Below are 20,222 nucleotides of genomic sequence, written 5' to 3' on the forward strand. Positions count from 1 at the left end.
CAAATGAAATGACTGAAAAAAGGCCAAAGAAGTGATGACAAGATGTCAGTGGCACCCATATAATCATTATATCCCTTGCAATATATGTATACAGCATTTTAGAAATTTTTACAGGTTAGTTATCTTCATTTTTGAGGCTTCTCCATCTCAGCAGAAGTTCATCTTCCCAGCTGCTCAAGCCAAAAACCTACAATTCATTTACATTCTTCTTTCACACCCTACATCCATTCTGTCAAGACCTATAAATTCTACCTCCCAAAGACCATCTCGACTCCTTTACTTCTCTCCATCTCCACTGTCCTTCACAATGGTTGAAGTCACTATTAGCTCTCGACTAGACAGCTACCCCCGATTCCTTATTAATCTTCTTTCTACCCATGATTATTTTCCACAGAGTAGTCAGACTGACTTGTTAAAAGGTTAGTAAACTACATCTTATTATTCCCCTGCTTAAAAGCCTCTAACGTCTTCCCATGGCCTCAGTTGTCAAGAAATGTGAAGAATGTAAAAATTCTGCCCTACATGTGAGCTAACAAGTTAGCCTGCCACACAGCTACATGGATGCCTGCAGAAGACATGAGACTCCAGGGTCAGAGACAAAGGACATTATTACAGCAGTAGCAGTGGCCAAACTATCAGTATTTTTTCGTGCTAGTCCCTTAAGCCTCAATTCCCACCAGGTGACACAAAGAGAACAAGATGACATCAGCACAACAGCAGGTTGTGTCACAGAAGAGTAACTCCAAGCTTAGTGAATTGACATCTTTTGTAATGGGCAGTAACCTTGCCAGGCCTTTACCCCAAAAGGGACATCCTCTTTCTCTTCCAAGGCCATTCACAATACAAATCATCCTTGAAAAGATCATCCAGAAGGCAGACAATCAATGTAGAAACACAAGAGACAAGTGGAGAACTGTCCCCCAACATTAGAGTAAGCGCCAAGTTTCTTGCTATGGTCTATAAGGATCTACATGATTAGTTCTTTCTCTTCAATTTCATCTGGAACCTCTGTCTCCCCAGCATACTCACTCTAGCTCCACTGGCCATCTTTGATGCCTTCCAATGAGCTAAGTTCTTTCATGCCTCATGTACTTTGCCTGCACTGGTCCTTTTGTCAAAAATGCTCTTTGCCTAGCTTAGGTGTCAGTTCCTCAGAAGGACCTTTCCTGGTCAGTCTATCTACTTAAGCAGCTACCCTCACTTATTACCTTTTTACCACTTTGCTCACTCATTCATTTGTGCAATAAGCATTTACTGAGCACCTGCTATGTACCAATCATTGTTACCACAGGCACAATAATTATTTTTGGTACTTGTTTATTTACTGAGTCTTCCTCAAGCTGGAAACCTTGTCTTTTTATTCATCCTTAAATGCCTAGAGCTTAAAATTATGCATTCATTAAAAACTCTGTTGAATAAATGAACAATTATTACAATACCAAGAATCAAAACATTTGCAGATTGGTATGGGAAAGCAACCTGACACTGCACAAGTATGGAATTGGAGCCAGATGTCCTAAATTCAAACCCCAGATTCATCATTTAATGGCACCCAAGGAATCCTACTAAGTTCTTTGTAAAATGAAGTCCTTTCCTATCTAACTCACAAAATTATTGTTAGGATCAAATAACAGAATTTAAATGGAAGCCCTTGCAACGCTAAAAGTAATTCAAGACCTGTAACAAGTTAATAGTTAATATACGCCTACTGTGAGGCTGGTCCTACTACGGAAACTTACAATAAAAATTTATAACTTAAGCGAAATTAGAAAACACTTTGTTCTTTAATAAATTTGAAGGGGGAAAATGGTTCTTCCCCCATTACCCTAGGCTCTGTAACCCAGGGTGGAGTGCAGTGCAGTGGTGCAATCTCTTATCACTGCAACCTCCACCTCCCGGGTTCAAGCAATTCTCCTCAGCCTCCTGAGTAGCTGGGATTACAGGCACCTGCCATCAAGTCCAACTAATTTTTGTATTTTTAGTAAAGACGGGGTTTCACCATGTTGGCCAGGTTGATCTCGAGCTCCTGACCTCAGATGATCTGCCCACCTCGGCCTCCCAAAGTGCTGGGATTACAGGTAGGAGCCATAAAAGGTGAGTTGCCTTTACCTGATCTTGATCCTAAAATACTAAAAGAATGCTTTTTGGTTACCAAAGTTATTTTTAAGCAAGCCAATCCAATGCAAATTTAGAAAAAGTTGACTATAGTTATACCCCTGAGTGCCAACCTTCAAAACAGAATTTCTAGCTTTCTGGCAAAAGTCATGAATCTATAAATTTTAGGTATTAATTTACTGACTTTAACTGAAACCAAAACAGTCTCTTCACTGTGAGGTGGGTGGATGGGTGGGTGGGTGTGGGGGTGTGTGTGTGTGTGTGTGTGTGTGTGTGTGTGTGTGTGTGTGTGTGTGTGGTCAAGGGAAAGTAAGCTTCATCCTATTATAGATACTAAAGAGTAGTTTCAGAGGAAAGGCACCAGGTGGCCTACAGGAGGAAATACAGTCATCATACTGAAGAGTGAGCAGAGGACTGGGACTGGCAACTAGACTACAAACCAGACCATCAACTTGGACAAGCTGCACAGCTGGCTTGAGCTCACCCATCCACAAGCTCATTTTCTATACCTTCATGATAAAATTACTCAGAATTTAATTTTGAAGGGTACTGCTTCTATGATGTAACACTGAAGTATAAACTGATAAAAAAAGACAGCCATTTTTAAAAAGCAGAACGTGAAAGAGTATGATAAAGATTCTTCTTTTTTTTTTTGGAGACGGAGCCTCAGCCTGTCGCCCAGGCTGGAGTGCAGTGGTGTGATCTCGGCTCGCGGCAACTTCTGCCTCCTGTGTTCAAGCGATTCTCCTGCCTCAGCCTCCTGAGTTGCTGGGATTACAGGCGCCTGCCACCACGCCTGGCTAATTTGTTTGTATTTTTAGTAGGGACGGGGTTTCACCATCTTAGCCAGGTTGGTCTTGAACTCCTGACCTAGTGATCCACCCACCTTGGCCTCCCAAAGTGCTGGGATTATAGGCGTGAGCCACCAGGCCCTGTCAAGATGCTTTTTATATAACATTTTTCAAACTCATTATACATATATCTAAATAACTAACAGGTACACTGTGCTAGCAAAAAGAAGGCATATGAATTGGTACTTCTAAAACTTAAAATCACAAAGAAAATATTAAATTGAGGCAGAGAAGTACATGAAAAGTCTGTTTGGCACTGCTATGAAAGACACCCAGTTTAAGAAGAATGGAGACAGATGATCTACAATGTACAAGGCCCTATCTCTACAAAACAAAATTCTAAAACCTAGCCAGGTATGGTGGTGTGCACCTACCATTAATACAATGCCATTAATACACTGCCTCTCGATTATAAGTTAATTTTCAGTGTGTTCCCAGCACTATATGAATGAATGAGACTCATTATTTCATCTAATTCCTTGCAAAGTAATTATTAGCCATATTTTTTTTTAATTTGAGAAAAGACTCCTAAGAGTTAAGTAACTTGGCCAATGTCATACAGTTAACTTAGTAACAGGACAAGCAGTGATTCCACTCTAAGTCGCTTGATACAAAGCCTAGGTTTCTACCATTGTATTATGCAGCCTCTACCTTACAGTATTTACAATAATTGTAATTTAGGCATAATTTATAAATTATTAGTTTACTGTTGACAATGTTACATAAAAATGCATGTTATTAACAACAAACTGATAAAATGTTTATTTTATATTTTTTCAGAAAAAACTGGAAAAATACACAAGTAAAAAAAATCTTATGGCCGGGCGCGGTGGCTCACGCCTGTAATCCCAGCACTTTGGGAGGCCGAGGCGGGCGGATCACAAGGTCAGGAGATCGAGACCATGGTGAAACCCCGTCTCTACTAAAAATACAAAAAATTAGCCGGGCGCGGTGGCAGGTGCCTGTAGTCCCAGCTACTTGGGAGGCTGAGGCAGGAGAATGGCAGGAACCCAGGAGGCGGAGCTTGCAGTGAGCCGAGATCGCGCCACTGCACTCCAGCCAGGGGGACAGAGCAAGACTCCGTCTCAAAAAAAAAAAAAAAAATCTTATGATATTTATGAGTGATAAGATTACTGGTAAATTTATTTCTATTTCTCTGGGTTTTCCTTAATTATGATATATAACTTACCAAAAGTTAATTTTTTTCTTAGCATTCATTTAACATTTTATATTTTTAGTTATGCCTATCTACCTTAATATAACTTTTGCTAAAAATATTGGGATAAATGGGAACACTAACTGAGGAAAGTAATGTAAAGAAAAATGTTTTAGAGCACACACAAACTACATTTCAGGACAGGTATATTTCTTTCTGTTTTCTGGAACCTATCAAAACTAAACTATGATTGTAAAACATGATAAAGTTTAATATAACTGCAGAGTTGAACAGACGAACAACAAAGAAAAATACGCCATACAATTACATCAGACAGCCTTTAAGTAACACTAAAAAAAAAAAAAGAAATAAAAAACAGCCTTTTTATTTTATATTTATGCAAAAAAGAATAAAGATAGTAAAAGAGGGGTATTCAGAATCCCATAACTTGGAGGCAATGTTCAAGGAAAATTACTAAAACCAGCCAAGTCAGTGTAACTTGAGAACACCACCCTTGGAAACTACAGCACGAAATCTTCTTGAAAAAATATAAGTTTTAGTGACTCTTCAGGCATTTGAGCAGATTAACAGTAACCTGAACAAACTACTTAGTGGCTCTGAAATGTTATTTAAGCTAAACAACAACTCAGACCATGAATACTCACAAGCAATCAAATTTACTTTTTAAAATACATACTCTTCTCATTTTGCTCAATGACCCCATATCATGTTCACTAAACCTCTTTGGAAGCACTGCTCCTTCATTGTGGAGGCTGCAGCAAGTGCAACCTGAAAATGGGAGGTACATAAATTTCATTTCCCTAAAGGAAACTACCACTCTACTACTCACTGAGTAATCTGACAAGAATTTAGCATCTGTCTTAGAAGTCATCAAGTGATATGCACTCCAACAGAAGCACAGGATCAGGAGAGCAGAAAAGGGGACCTTCAACTGTTTCCAAAATGCTTTAAGACCTGAAGCAAATATGACAAAACATTAAGACCTGATGAAGCTGGAAGGCATTATATTATTCCTTATCCTTTCCAGTTTGTTTGAAATATTTTAAAATTAAAAACAGTAATGTTTAATATGTATATATTGACATAGATATTAACATATATAACAATAAACATATATACATATGTATATATTAATATATACACATATCAATATGTGTATATAACATACATATAATATATATATTAACCTGTATAATATATATACATATTTATATAGTATATAAAATATATAATATATATGAAATATATAAAAATACATAATATATAAAATATATATATTAATATGTGTACATATTATACAGGTTAATACAACACTCATTCCTCCTAGTATATTTGAATCAATTAAAACACACATACGATCTCAACATCCCTCCAGCGTTATCTGTGCCACTTGACCACCCAAGGCAGCCACTGCTGACGTGAATACCAAACATTTCCTAAGATTCAATTTGTTCCTTTGCAAAGCATGAATTCATAAAAAGTGCCATATGATAGGATAAAAAAAATAATTCTTTTGATTTACTTTGGTAATGATGCCAAAATAGTCTTAAGTCCCCTGAGATGGTTTATGTGGATGCCTTCAATCCACTTTTAAAATGAAAATACGTAGGTTTACTTCTTGAAATGGCACAATTCCAGAACAGATAGTTCTAATCCCCCAGAGAAAAGCACAGGTTCTCAAGGCACCTTACAAAGTATGCCACCTACTTTTCACACCAGAAAAGTCACTTTTGGTATTAAGATGACAAGAAGATATATTAATGGCAAGCTCAGACCTTTAAAAAGTGAGTTCCTGGGCTGGGTGTGGTAGTGCAGCTGATGCCTGTAATGCCAGCACTTTGGGAGGTGAAGGCATGTAGGCAGATTGAGCTCAGGAGTTTGAGACCAGCCTGGGCAACATGGTGAAATCCCAACTCTAAAAAAAAAAAAACAAAAAATACACTTTGTGAGGCCAAGGCGAGTGGATCACTTTGGGTCAGGAGTCAGAGATTAGGCTGGCCAACATGGTGAAACCCCGTCTCTACTAAAAATACAAAAATCAGCCAGGTGTCATGGTGCACACCTGTAATCCCAGCTACTCGGGAGACTGAGGCAGCACATTCGCTTGAACCCGGGAGGCGGAGGTTGCAGTGAGTCGAGACTGCACCACCGCACTCCAGCCTGGGTGACAGAGCAAGCGTCTCAAAAAACTAATAAATAAATAAGAAGAAGAAGAAGAAAAGGTGTGATGGTTTACACCTGCCTCTGTAATCCTAGCACTTTGGGAGCAGAGAAGGGAGGATGGTTTGAGGCCAGGGATTCAAGAACAGCCTAGGCAACACAGCAAGGCCCTATCTCTACAAAATAAAATTCTAAAACCTAGCCAGGTATGGTGGTGTGCACCTGTGGTCCAAGCTACTCAGAAAGGTAACATGTGAGGATTCCTTAAGCCCAGGGGTTCGGGGTTACAGTGAGCTACGATGGTACCACTGCGCTCCAGCCTAGGCAACAGAGCAAGACCCTGTTTCAAAAACAACACAACAAAAGTGCGTTCTTAACTGTCTTCTCACTGAAAGAACCACAGTCTACATTTGTATGGTGCTTTTGACTACATGGGCAAAAGTCACTACATGGAAACTACTCTCATTTATAGGAAACAGATGAGGTGAATAATACAAACATCATCGACTGCCTCCCTCTTCCCTTCCTTAGATTTTAAGAAACATTTGGTTAGTGACAAAACAAAAACTTGAAAAGCAGAAGTTCACAGCTGAAACAGGACCTGAATATGCATCAAGGAACATGTTATGAGCATCATAGTGGTCAGTCCTAAATGACATGATTTCAGCTGTATGTTTCCTTATTCTCAAAAATCAGTGCTAAACTTACTTGCCACTCCTCAATGAAAGTTGACATCTATCTCCACCCTCACCAGCCAAACAGGTTAGATTTTAATTAAGGTGCAATTATTACTTTATTTAAGAATATGTACTTACTTTAATTCAAACACTTATGAAACATCTATTGGGTATAAGGTTCTGAGCAAAAAGCTGTGGAGCTCCAAAGATCACAATGATCTTGAACTTCCTCTTGAAAAGTTCACAACCTAATTCACAGGGAAGGATATGTAAAAGCAGCAAGGACACAAAGTGTAAGTAGGTACCACTTCAAGGACAGCAAAAGAACACAAAGTCCTACTTTGTCCTTACTATCCATGTGGTATCTCTCATCTAGCTTTGGCCTTACCCTTCAGAAAGCCAGGGAACTCAAGTGCCTACTTCAACATCATTTCTGGCACCCATGAACTTGTGTGCTATCAATCATTATGAGATTACAAAGATGATCATCAAATCTCAGCATCCCAAGAGTGTCAGTCACAAAAGGCGTGTCATTCAGAGTCACTGCTCATGTGTAAATATCCACTTTTAAATACAGGGAATACATTAATCTGAATGAAACTTGGAGGACTTGTAATTCTATCAGGTAGTTTAAGTGAGTACTCAATTTATTAATGCAAAAGAAAATGCTACAATTCGTTTTCACTCAGACCCAAAGTATCAACATTTACTAGGTGAGCTGCTGTTGACAAAAAATATTGCCATGATTGTAGTGAAAACATAATTTTACATATAAAAATAGTTCGAAACTTCCAAATAACACCTGGAACATAATAACCTTTGAAAATTAGTCTAAAGAAATGCAATTACATTTTGGTTATTTAATTCCAGTTAGGCCATCAACCTTTCAAGAAAAAAAAGAAACTCTGTGGTAATTTGTCACATCTTATAAAAGTCAATTAAAAGTAGAACACAAACTCTGCCACCTAAGATGCTAAAAATGCCTCACTGTGTACTTATATAAGATGTACAAACAAGATGAAATAGTGGCTTTTATAATTAAAAGGCTGCCTGAACAAAAGAAATTCTGAATACCATACTTGGCAACTAATACTAACAAAGCACTACTCCACTAACAACCAAACTGCAAAGAAAATAGTTCATTTGCTGGAAGCAACTAGAAGGGCAAGGAGAGAGACTGAGGCATTGGCACTGGAAGGCTGGAACCATTCCACGAAGTTTTTAAATGACCTGCTCAGGAGCTTAACTTAGCCTGCAGGCAGTGAGCAGCTACCAAAAGGTTGATTAGAAATTCTCACAATCAAAACCATATGTGCCTGTATGCACGCACAAACACACACACACACACACACACACAAACACATTATTCCCTGCCCACCCTAAAGAAATACTAGTAATAAGACACTATTTTATTTATATATATATATATACACACACACACACACTAGTAATAAGATTGCTGCAATTTTTGAGGTGAGACATGACTGGGATCTGAACTAGGGTAGTGGAAATAAAGAAATGAATGTAAGAGAGACTGAAGAGATAAAACTGACAACACACGGAAAACAATTACATGTCATGATGGAGGAAAAATGGGACCAAAGTCAACTAAAATCCTTAGCTTAAAGGACTGGAGAACATGGCTGTACTGTTGTCCAAAGAAAGAAATTGCACCATCATAAAATAAATACACTATTCTCAAAAACAGTATTTCTATCAAGATTACATTTGACCTTTGAAGTCATTAACAGTTATCTACAACAGTCAGAATCATCCATTAGCCACACAGAGCCCAGTCCTAGAAAGAGACTCAGCTCCAAATGGGCGTTTTGAAATTTGTCCATTTAGTTTACCTTAAAAACCGTCAGTAAATAATTTAAATTTATCAAAAAATATAAGATATTCTACAGAAAAAACATTCCACAAATGGAACTAACTCAAGATTCTCCATAATGAATAGCATTTGCTCAATGAATTTTATAACAGAATCTAATTTTAATGCTCTTGTTAAAAGAGTTTTAGCATTAACTCGTTACATGGCATTTTAAAATATAGTAAATCTTTTTAAATGACACATGTAGCATAATATAACATATGGTAAACTACTAACAATGCTACTCAAAACAACACAAAATTATAGATATACAATGTAATTAGGGTTAATGCCTAAGAGCCAACAAAAAATTTTAGCAAAAAATTATACCAGTTTTACCATACCACCTTCTTAATATTCAACCTCAGACAATTGACCACTTGGACCAAATTGCTTTGCAGGACATGCTTGTTTCTAAAGATTAACAGACTGATCTTAAACTGAGAAAAAACACACAAACCCAAGTCAACAAGTCAAAGTACAAGGGTAAATGAACAAACAGGGGACAACAGTTTGCCAGCAGCATAAAAATCAGGTAAAAAATAAGTGGGGCAAAAGAAACAAACACATTTTGAGGGTCTGCTAAAAGTCTGGCACTGGGCTGAGAAACCCAAGTGAACTGATTTCAGAACCCAGACACTCCCCTCTACCCCAAACTCACTATATAATAAGTCTTTAGATAATTGGGTATAACCTTCAAGAGGGCAGAGAAGGCTTGGTAACCAGCATATTTATGGGATCTAGAACAGCACCTGGCACAGAGTAAGTCCTCAATAAATATTTACTAGATGCATGCATAAATGGATAAGTGGCTAGATGGCTGAAGAATGGATTTTTTTTTTTTTTAATGATCTGGACCATGCATACAGAAGGAGATCCTGACACCTTAAGCAAGAGAGGACAAGAAATGTTCTCCAAGCTACTATGTTCCCTTCTCTAAGGAGCACAGGACATTACAGTGGAATGTAAAATGCATGAGCTCCATCATCAGACCTGCATGGGAAGCCAAGTTTCAGATGTACCCTTACTTTGTCCCCGGGCAAGTTACTACTCGGTGGCTGAAATATGTAGACTAATTCCTTAATCTTGAAGTTGTAAAAAGCCTTAACTAAAATAACATACATAGAGTTTCTAGCAAGTACCTGGCGCAAAGTTTTCAAACTTAGTAAATATAAATCCCTCCATATACTGGGCCAAAGGAAACAACACTGGTGCTGACACAGTCCTGGTCTTCAAGTCCACAAGAGGAGTCTCAGTGAAAGGAATCCAAGTGTGGTCTACAGCAGGACCAGCTCTTGAGTTTTCAAGAGAGAGGGTCTTGCCCTGCCACCCAGGCTGAAGCGCAGCAGTGCCATCATAGCTCACTGCAGCCTCAAACTTCTGGACTCAAGTGATCCTCGCACCTCAGCCTCCCCAGTAGCTAGGACTACAGGCAAGCCCCACTGCGCCCGGCTAATTGTTTTTTATTTTTTGTAGAGACAGAGTCTTGCTATGTTGCCCTGGCTGGTCTGACACTTCTGGCCTCAAATGATCCTCCTGCCTCAGCCTCCCAAAATGCTAGGATTATAGACATGGCCACCACACCCAGCCTTTCAGTCATTTTTAACCACCAATCCCAAAGCCTCACTCATCACATTATGTAAGCAGCATAAACAGTCATGGTATGAGCCTATGTAGAACTCAAAAAGGAAAGTGGACTCTGCCAGTCCAATGAAACACAAAACAAAACAACACATGCTCTGTGCCTGACAATTTCACCCTTGCCAAAATTAGGCCTATTTTTCTTTGTTATCATGTCAAAACTTCTTTCTTGAAAGTATTTGAAATGTATTTTGTAGATCTGATGAAATTATGAATCATTACAAACTCTTTTTAAGAAAAATTTCCTAAGGGCCCTCTCCAAACTAAGAGACCAAAATAACTGCACATTTGGCTATAATTATGCCTTTGTACATTTTCTCTTTCTTATTTCAATAGCATCGCATTATATAATGCAGCCCCATTATTAAACATGACAATAACACCCAAATTTTTTTATCCATAATTGAAATGATGAAAAGAATTTTTTTAACAAGCTCTAATATAGCTTCTTCTTTTGAGTTAGTATTAAAACGAATCACATAAATTATTTTAACTGTCCTTCTCCTTACTGCTTATCCATCAGGTGAAGTCAGTAGCAGGTCACCTCAAGTTTATCTTAACTTTAGATGGTACCTTGGGCACATTATTCGACTATAAACTTCAGGAATATCTACAATGTTTTTTGCAATAGGAATCCACATCACTTAATTCAAACATGATTCCAAATCACTAAACTCATATACACAGTTAAACAGTTTGTTTTTGGATGAGGTCATTTTATTCACTGCTGATTTTAAATGAACATTACAACAGATGTATATAGCAGGAGAGGCTGGAGAATAGGTGAAAAGATCTGAATAAAGGAAGACAGTCACACCAGAGATGTTTCTCAAGCAAGATAGTTCTCTCTTATGCACAAGATCTGAGTATCATTCACCAAGTCTAGAGAATAATACATAAATGCAACAGGAGATTAATGACGTAACATTCCGGTAACTTCAAATCATTTTCTAGTTACAAAATAATAGCAATAGGGGGTTCCAGTTAATGAATGGACATTTGGAAATTAATGCTGTATAATTAACTGGTGAATGGAGAAATTTAAACTAGGGTAATAGGGGTGGCACACCCTGTTTTGATTAGAATCAGCCAGAAGCTATGAGAGAAAGGATGAGTGCCCAGTAGAACAACTCTCTTAAGAGATCTAGGCTGATATGTTAGCAGGGGATAAAGAACAAAATTTGGGTAGCAAGTCAACACCTTCCTCTGCCCTTGCTGGCTTTGATAGTGCATACATCCCAAGAAGCTTTCTGAAGATAACAATGCTGCCCTAGCAATGCAGCCACCTAGGAACAGGATTTGCTTATTCTACTATCAAGTACTTGTCTGCCTGAAAATTTACTTCTCACTGCTTGTTAACAAGTGACTTTCTAGTAGACATCAATGTTCAAAAAATTCTGTTTAAGCATATCAGATTTTCCAGGATCTGATCAGCCCTGGATAACCAGACCACTGGTGTTACTGAACTACAAAGCTATTATTTTTTTATTTTTTTAGAGATGGGGTCTTGCTGTGTCACCCAGGCTTGATGCAGTGGCATGATCATGGCTCACTGCAGTCTTGACCTCACAGACTCAAGTGATCCTCCCACCTCAGCTTCCCAAGTAGCTGGGACTTCAGGTACATGCCACCAATCCCAGCTGAAGTTTTTTTGGTGGGGTGTGGGGAAGATAGAGACTGGGTTTTGCCATGTTGCCCAAGCTGGTCTTGAACTTCTGGCCTTATGTGATCCTCCTGCCTCAGCCTCCCAAAGTGCTCGGATTACAGGCATGAGCCTACACGCCCAGTCACAAAGCTATTATTAAAGCAAGTCCTGCTAGCATGAGTGTGGTCCAGTAAGATTTTATAAAACAGCTTTGGCAAACTATGAGCTCCACACCACATCAGAACATAGTCTGTTCTTCAATTGTCTATAGTGTGCACCCAATTTAATTTGGAACATTTCTTACCACAGATTTCCTGCACTTTCAAATGCATATTAATGTCATCTTTCTTTACACAATTACTTATTTTAAATTTTCCTTAGCCTCATTTTACCCTTTTTTAGACCTAAGATGTGTTTCTTATTGAAAATATTATAATAACTTGACAATTTTTAAGGAGTATTATTAAAAGAAGGTAATCTAAAATACAACATGGTCTTGTAGAAACTAGGAATCCCCCTCCATATACTGACATCCTCTCTACTGGAATATTTAATAAGGGAGTCAAGACAAGTACACTCTTACACACTTCAAAGGTTTAAATCAAACAATCGGTAAGTTCCATTATGTATTTATTATATCTCATGATGTTAAATTCCAAAGCCACAGCCACAATAAAGTATCAATATGGTAAGGCAAGTGAGAATTATATTCATTCATTCAAAAATTACTGAATGCCCAGAATGTGCCATTTATTGAGAGCTTTCAGGCACTGAAAAGTTAAACAGAATACACAGTCCCTGTATTCAAGGATTTTATGGTCTAGGGGAGTAAGCTAAATAAAAAGTTTCAGTCGTACTGTAACAGAGGTATGTGTTCAGAAGTACTCGAGCAAAGCAGAAAAACTCTACAGATGTTAACTTTTAAGCTGGTCCTGAAAGGAAAATAATAATGTATTCAGCAAATAAGAGCAATGTTTAAGGAGAAGAAACAGCAAGGGCACTGAAAAGCAAGAAATCATATTATGCAAGGACTTCACCACCACTAGAACAAACAAGGCTCGGTGACAGGCAAGTGAGAAGAATGCGATCAAAGCAGAAGCCACATCCAGAGGGACTCTGCCATATTAAGGCACTCAGCTTCCATCCTACAGATTATGGGGAACTCCTGAAGCATCTGCCTGCACCAGAGCCTGTCCATCTCCAGGAGATAAACGGGTATTGGGAGTTGTAGCTTTCCTGTGCTCCCCAAGCCTCTCTGGCTTCCTCTTGCTTGGACAGTTGAGACTTGAGGGCAGGGAGAATGGGCGGATACTCTTTCTCCAAATCTAAATGGACATAGGCTGAAAATCATCCTCAGGGTCCTCTTATACCCACCTGATGCTGAATGGCTTCAGATAATCTTTAACAGCATGGAATCTTAGAATGGAAAGGGAACCAGTACAGCAGTCTACTTCTCACCTCTGCAAGAATCTGCTCAATACACCTTGATCTACTGCTACACACTGGACAACCACAATGTCCTCCCTGTGCCTTCTTTCCCCAGAATCACTTGCTACAGTCCTACTAACTTGGCATCACTTGAATTCCTTTCTGAAACTGTCTCCCTCTCTCCTTAAAATGTACTCTCCTTAGAGAGTCACACTTTAGAATGTACTCTAGCTGGTCAGAAGACAAAAAGAACCCCCATGTGCTCTAACCATGGTAGAGTACCATAGGCACATTAGGTTCTCGGAGCCGAACATGTTATTTCTTGGCTAGCACCCACCTTTACAGATGTACAGGACCTGGATCATTTTAAATCTGTGGTCAAATAAAACACCTGATCCTTGTTCATATGAACTGTTCTCATAAGCACCATTTACTTGTCCTTCAAATCACGTATCACAGTTGTAATTTAACATTTATATGTGTGATTATTTAAGTAATGTCTACATTCCCAGCCTATAGACTAAGAATACTGAATGTGGCCGGGCGCGGTGGCTCACACCTGCAATCCCAGCACTTTGGGAAGCTGAGGTGGGCGGATCACGAGGTCAAGAGATAGAGACTATCCTGGCTAACATGGTGAAACCTCATCTCTATTAAAAATACAAAAAATTAGCCGGGCCTGGTGGCAGGCACCTGTAGTCCCAGCTACTCGGAAGGCTGAGGCAGAAGAACGGCATGAACCTGGGAGGCGGAGCTTACAGTGAGCGGAGATCCGCTGCACTCCAGCCTGGGTGACAGAGCAAGATTCCGTCTCAAAAAAAAAAAAAAATACTGAATGAAGGCACAAAATTAATTTTTGTTAGCTTTTTTCTCAATTGTCTTTCCACAGTCATTGTCCTGTGAAGTCTTAGTATAGTGCCTATTCCAAAGGAAGGGTTCAACAAATGTCAGATAAAGAATTAGATACATACATTAAAAGATTACATGAAGCAAGATAAATATTGTCATTGCAGCAACAAAATCAACATTCTATAGAAGGCCAGTGGAGATTTTTTTCATTTCCTCTCTGGAGAAAAGGTGTCATGGAGGAAGGGATACAAGCAGATTCCTGAATGGTGGGGTTTTTTTTTTTTGCTTTTGTTTTTTTTTTGAGATGGGATCTCATTCTGTCACCCAGGCTGGAGTGCAGTGCCGCGATCCTAGCTCACTGCAACCTCCACCTCCCGGGCTCCAGTGATCCACTCCTGCCTCCTGAGTAGCTGGGACCACAGGTGCATGCCACCATGCACAGCTAATTTTTTTTCTTCTTTTTTTGGTAGAGACAGGGCTTCACCATGTTGCCCAGGCTCTTGTCTGGGCAGGCTCTTGTCTGGGCAACAACTCCTGAGCTCAAGTAATCCACCTTCTTTGGCCTCCCAAAGTGCTGGGATTATGAGTAGTGTTTTAAATAACATTGAAACTAAAGAAAAATATTTGGGCACCAAAACAACTAATAAAACCTGTATTTTTGAAGAATAGTTATGTACATGGGAAAAATGCTCATAATATTAAGTTAATAAACAGGATGCAAGAGTATGGCTGCCTCTCCCTCCAAAAAACCCTGAAAGGAAATAGTTTAAATATTAATAGCAGTTGCTGCTGGGTTGTGGGATTACTGGTGATTTTTATTTTCTTCTTCATGCTTTATTGTACTTTCCAATTTTTCTATAATAAAGATTTTTATAATCAGAGGGAAAAATATTTGGATTGTTTAACTCATTTAGGATGAAACAGCTGTATCATTTTAATTCTTTAGGTTTTATCAAACAGGTTTCTGGATCATTTTTTCACTGTCATACTTTATTTGAATGGTGTAAGCATAAAGAATGCTGGATAAGAAATTTCAGTCCCAAAGAAAATTACAAATTATCATCCTACCCCAATCTTCATAAATTGCATTTACTCTCTAATCTCCTTTTTGGAAAGATGGAAATCTTGACAACATGTGAGAAAGGACTTATATTTACAGGTAATACTAGAAAATTAGAAACTAGTACTAGCGAATGCACTTGTCCACTGAATATAACTGTTCCCTTTCCTACTCTCCTCCGAACCCTTCAGATGATGAAACACAGCACCACACTGACAGTCAGCAGGCCAGACTGAGGAAAGGGTGGGCTCCTAATGATGAGTCTCTATTAAATGGGAGGAACACAAAGACCCATTACCTACATTACTACACACTTTAGTCCAATTGATTAAAAGGTTGAGAAGTGTGCCACAAAACACTGCCTATTACCAAAGACATGAAGAAAAATATACTCAATATTCCTAAATATGAAACATCTCACTTCTCCCTTGCAATCTACAGGAAATCTGAAATGGGAGATTGAAGTGTCCTTCTACGTCTAAGACTACACAAAATATAAAAAACAGTGGTAGAAAAAACTACCACTTTAAGTAGATGTCAGATTTCCTACAAATGGTACTGTCTTAAAAACAGAAATTCAAATAGAAGTAAAAGATTTTCTGAGCAATGTTCATCAATCATGTCTCTTCCTTATCTGGTCAAAGATGGCAAAAGGGAAACAGAAACCATGAAGGAATGCACAGTTTCCAGTTAGTTAAACCCATTACCCACTGAGCCATCTAGACAGATGCCTTGTACAACTCATTTTTCTTTCCTCTTACGAGCCCTAGGCTTTGACTCACCGGTCCCTCTTCTCTCCAGTTACAACTACCTATCCATCTCCTAGGGGTCTGTTCCCCTCAGGACTTCCTGCAGAGGAACCAGCCCTATCTCACTGTTTATCAAGTCTTCCCATCTTTGAAACAATCAGACAAACAAATCTTTGGTGATTCATCAGAAATCAATTCTAATAAACAGGTCAGGCATGGTGGCTCATGCCTGTAATCTCAGCACTTTGAGAGGTCGAGCTAGGAGGAATGCTCCAACCTAGGAGGTCGAGACCAGCCTGAGCAACACAGCAAGACCCTATCTCTAACAAAACAACAACAAAAACTAAAAAACTAATAAATAGGTAAGGTGGTAAAAAATACATATGACACACTATGACTACAGAATCAAGAAACCTCAGAAAGCTCTTCAATGACGAATATGAATCCTGGCTAAAATGTAGGTAGCACTAAGGAGGGCTTTGATTTAAAAACAAATAAATCTGCCAGCTTTAAGATCTTAAAGCTCCATGGATGACTCTGATGTTCAGCCAAGGCTAAGAACCACTTTCAGAGACTTTCAGACTGTCACTCATGTAATTGTGTATTTAAACTTCTACCACCTTCTGCAAGAAATATCTTTAGCCTCTCATTCCCTCTATCCATGCGGATCCTAAGTTATCCTATTAAAAAACAAGAGCATGTGTGACGTGCGGGCCAACAAAGTGCCTCTAGAGTCTGGAATTTGACACAGAAAGGGTAAGCTTCAATTATGTTAAAATCTCAGTTAGGTGCATTCATAGCATTTCCCCAGGCTATAAAAAGAAAAGCTAAAATATGTGTAGAAGCTATGCACTCTTAAATCCTTAATGTACACAGTGGATGATAATATTCATGTGGTTTTGTAGATCATTCCTTGTGAATGATCTCCCAAATACATACGATAAACTAGACCTAACTTCTTTGTTTGTAGCTTGGGTCAATTAAAGTCTAGGCGGTAGGTTCTGCTTTGACAAAAACCTGCGTCTGTGTCTTTTATTGAATAATTTTTGCATTACTTTTTCAAACTTGTGGTACATCATCCTAAAATGAACAATAACGAACAAAGTATTTTGCAGTATCTACTGACTTAAGGAAAATTTAAAATCGTATTTTAGGCTTTCTCAATAAATGCCATTTTCTGCACACTAGAGTTGTTTCTCACAAATTCAAATATTTGAACACTTTGTATGAAGTATGTGCTGCACACTGATATCTCAGTTAACAACACACCTTGCTCTGCAGAGTGATCTGTCTTGGCTTTTATCCAAAAGGAAGACAAAATGCAATGTCTTCATATCATACCGATACTCTAGAAATTAACTTAGATTCATCTTTAGCATAACAAATTGAATCATACCAAAAGTATCTGCCTTAAGTTTTTATTTAAATGTTAAGTACAATAAAACCAACCATTTTAATGGCTCAAGAAACAAGAAAGACACAAAATCCAATAACTTAAGCAACAAAGGGTTATGATGCTAGTTAAGTAGTTTCCTCTACATAAAAGACAATTCTCCACATGTAGAACAGAAATCATAACACATTCCTGCTAAAGAACAACTTCTGCAGAGGTGAAATGGTTATCTAGAAGAGCGGTTTGAAACATATGTATGCATATCTTTTCATAAAGTCTTTTTATTTAACAAATTTTTATGTGCCTTCTGTTATTCAGACAGCCTGTGTTAACACCTAAGCCACCACACACACCTTTCTTGGCTACAGTAATCATGTCTTTGATTACTGAATTAAAGACAAACTTTAAGATGTGACCTTTAACTAACTACTTTTTTCTTTTGCTCCTTAGATAGGGTGGCATGATCATAGCTCACTGCAGCCTTGAACTCCTGTGCTCAAGGGATCCTCCCACTTCAGCCTTCTGAGGAGATGGGACTACAGGTGCATACCAGCGCACCTGGCCTAGTCAACTATTTTTAAATAGTTCTGTATTAAAAATATTAAGTTTTTCTTTTAATATCTATCCATAACTAAGAGCCAGCTACTGTTCATAGGGAAGATTTTTAACACAAACCAATGAGAAAATTCACAGTAATGAAAAGCAAGTATTCAAGCTTGGATCCTGGTTAAACCTCACACAGCCTCAGCAGATCAACTTGATCTGTCTAAATCAACAGTACTGAAGGTATGTATCAATGAGGTAATACATTTGAAAATTATTTTAAACTAAAAATTAAAGGGTCATTCAGTTATCTTCGAGTCAGGAGCTGCCAGGACACACCAAAACAAGTAAAACAGTGTTCCTCTGTTTATTCATCTTTAAAATGTTACCATTTTCTTCTTCCCTTCCCTTTCTTTCTCCCTTTGTTTCTTCTTCATTTTACAGATATTTACTGTGCATCTACTATATACCAGATACAGTTGCTGTGATGGTTAATATTCAGTGTCAACTTGATTGGATTGAAGGATGCAAAGTATTGTTTCTGGGTGTGTCTGTGAAGGTGTTGCCAAAGGAGATTAACATTGGAATCAGTGGACTGGGAAAGGGAGACCCACCCTCAATCTGGGTGGGCATCATCTAATCAGCTGCCAGCACAGCCAGAATAAAAGCAGGCAGAAGAACATGAAGAAACTAGACTGGCTGAATCTCCCAGCCTACATCTTTCTCCTGTGCTGGATGTCTCCTGCTCTCGAACATCGGAATCCAAGTTCTTCAGCTTTGGGACTTGGACTGGCTTCCTTGCTCCTCAGCTTACAAGACTGTGATTGTGTGAGTCAATACTCCTTAACAAACTCCCCTTCATATATACATCTATCCTATTAATTCTGTCCCTCTAGAGAATCCTGACTAATACAGTCACCACACTGTCCAATATGATAGGCAGTAGTCACATGCGGCCATTAAGAATCTGAAATGGCACTAGTACAAATTGAGATATACGATAAGCATAAGATATACACTAGATACTGAAGACAAAAGAATGTGCAGGCCAGGTGCGACGGCGCATGCTTGTAATCCCAGCAGCTTTGGAGGCTGAGGCAGGTGGATCACGAGGTCAGGAGATCAAGACCATTCTAGCCAACACGGTGAAATCCCGTCTCTACTAAAAATACAAAAATTAGCTGGGTGTGGTGGCACATGCCTGTAATCCCAGCTACTCGGGAGGCTGAGACAGGAGAATCACCTGAACCAGGGAGTCAGAGGTTACAGTGAGCCGAGATCACGCCACTGCACTCCAGCCTGGGCAACAGAGCAAGATTTGTTTCAAAAAAAAAAAAAAAAAATGTGCAAAAGAAAGTATCTCTATAATTTTTTATATTTATTATATGTTGAGATATTTCACATAAATCAGATAAAATACATTATAAAAATTAAATTCACTTTTCTTTTTTCTTTCTCTTAATGCAACTAGAAATATTCAAATATAATAAAGGCACAGCATACATCTATTGGATAGAACTATTCTAGACCCTGAGGTTTTTATTAGGGAACAAAATCAAGTCCCTACCCTTGAGGAGCTTTTGTTTCAACATCTATAGCACTAAATTCTTCAGTAATCAGCAGCAAAAACTAAAAACCAGCAACTGTTGTAGAGAAGACTCTGGGATGGAGGCCATACCCACACCTACCTACTTTCCTTTAGTCCTCACTCCACCAAAGGCAGGGCCTATGGTCCCCAGAATAATCAGAGTCAGTAAAATTGTGAGTTATGACCTCAACCATGTTGAGGAAGACTGTCTCTACCCTGTTGGGTACTTCTGAGAACACAACCAATTTTAATTAGAACTTCTGAGGGAGAAAGCTTTTAATCTGGGGCATCGGTAGTTTCAACGCATCCTTTTTTAGTACTCTGGGTTGTGCCTTACAAACACTTTAAAAGGTTTCCAACTGTTGAAAGATGTGTCTTAACAATGACACACTCTCCTGGATTCTAACATCCTCCTTTATTACAAGAGTCCTTCATCACTGTCCTCTCCACAAGTCCGATTAACCCTGACTCTC

The 20,222-nt window shown here is 38.7% G+C and overlaps 1 protein-coding gene and 1 non-coding gene across 15 annotated transcripts in view; both read right to left on the reverse strand.

Annotated features, from left to right (window-relative positions):
- Positions 1–20,222, reverse strand: part of SIPA1L1 (signal induced proliferation associated 1 like 1) — a 410,818-nt gene that overhangs the window by 329,849 nt on the left and 60,747 nt on the right. For 2 of the 14 annotated variants that reach the window (XM_017961307.3, XM_021941339.2), the window contains exon 1: positions 4,973–5,208. The exons of 11 other annotated variants lie outside the window; for them this stretch is intronic. The gene's annotated coding sequence lies outside the window, so the exon portion shown is untranslated. Of the gene's footprint in view, positions 1–4,972; positions 5,209–5,918; positions 5,985–20,222 lie in introns of those variants that run through there. One more of the 14 variants, XM_017961308.3, reaches the window with a different exon arrangement.
- LOC116276210 lies at positions 7,662–7,732 on the reverse strand. Its single transcript, XR_004185641.1, has one exon. It is a non-coding gene; the product is annotated as a small nucleolar RNA SNORD56 (small nucleolar RNA).

This window comes from Papio anubis, chromosome 7 (assembly GCF_008728515.1).
Source record: "Papio anubis isolate 15944 chromosome 7, Panubis1.0, whole genome shotgun sequence".
Taxonomy (NCBI): Eukaryota; Metazoa; Chordata; class Mammalia; order Primates; family Cercopithecidae; genus Papio; species Papio anubis.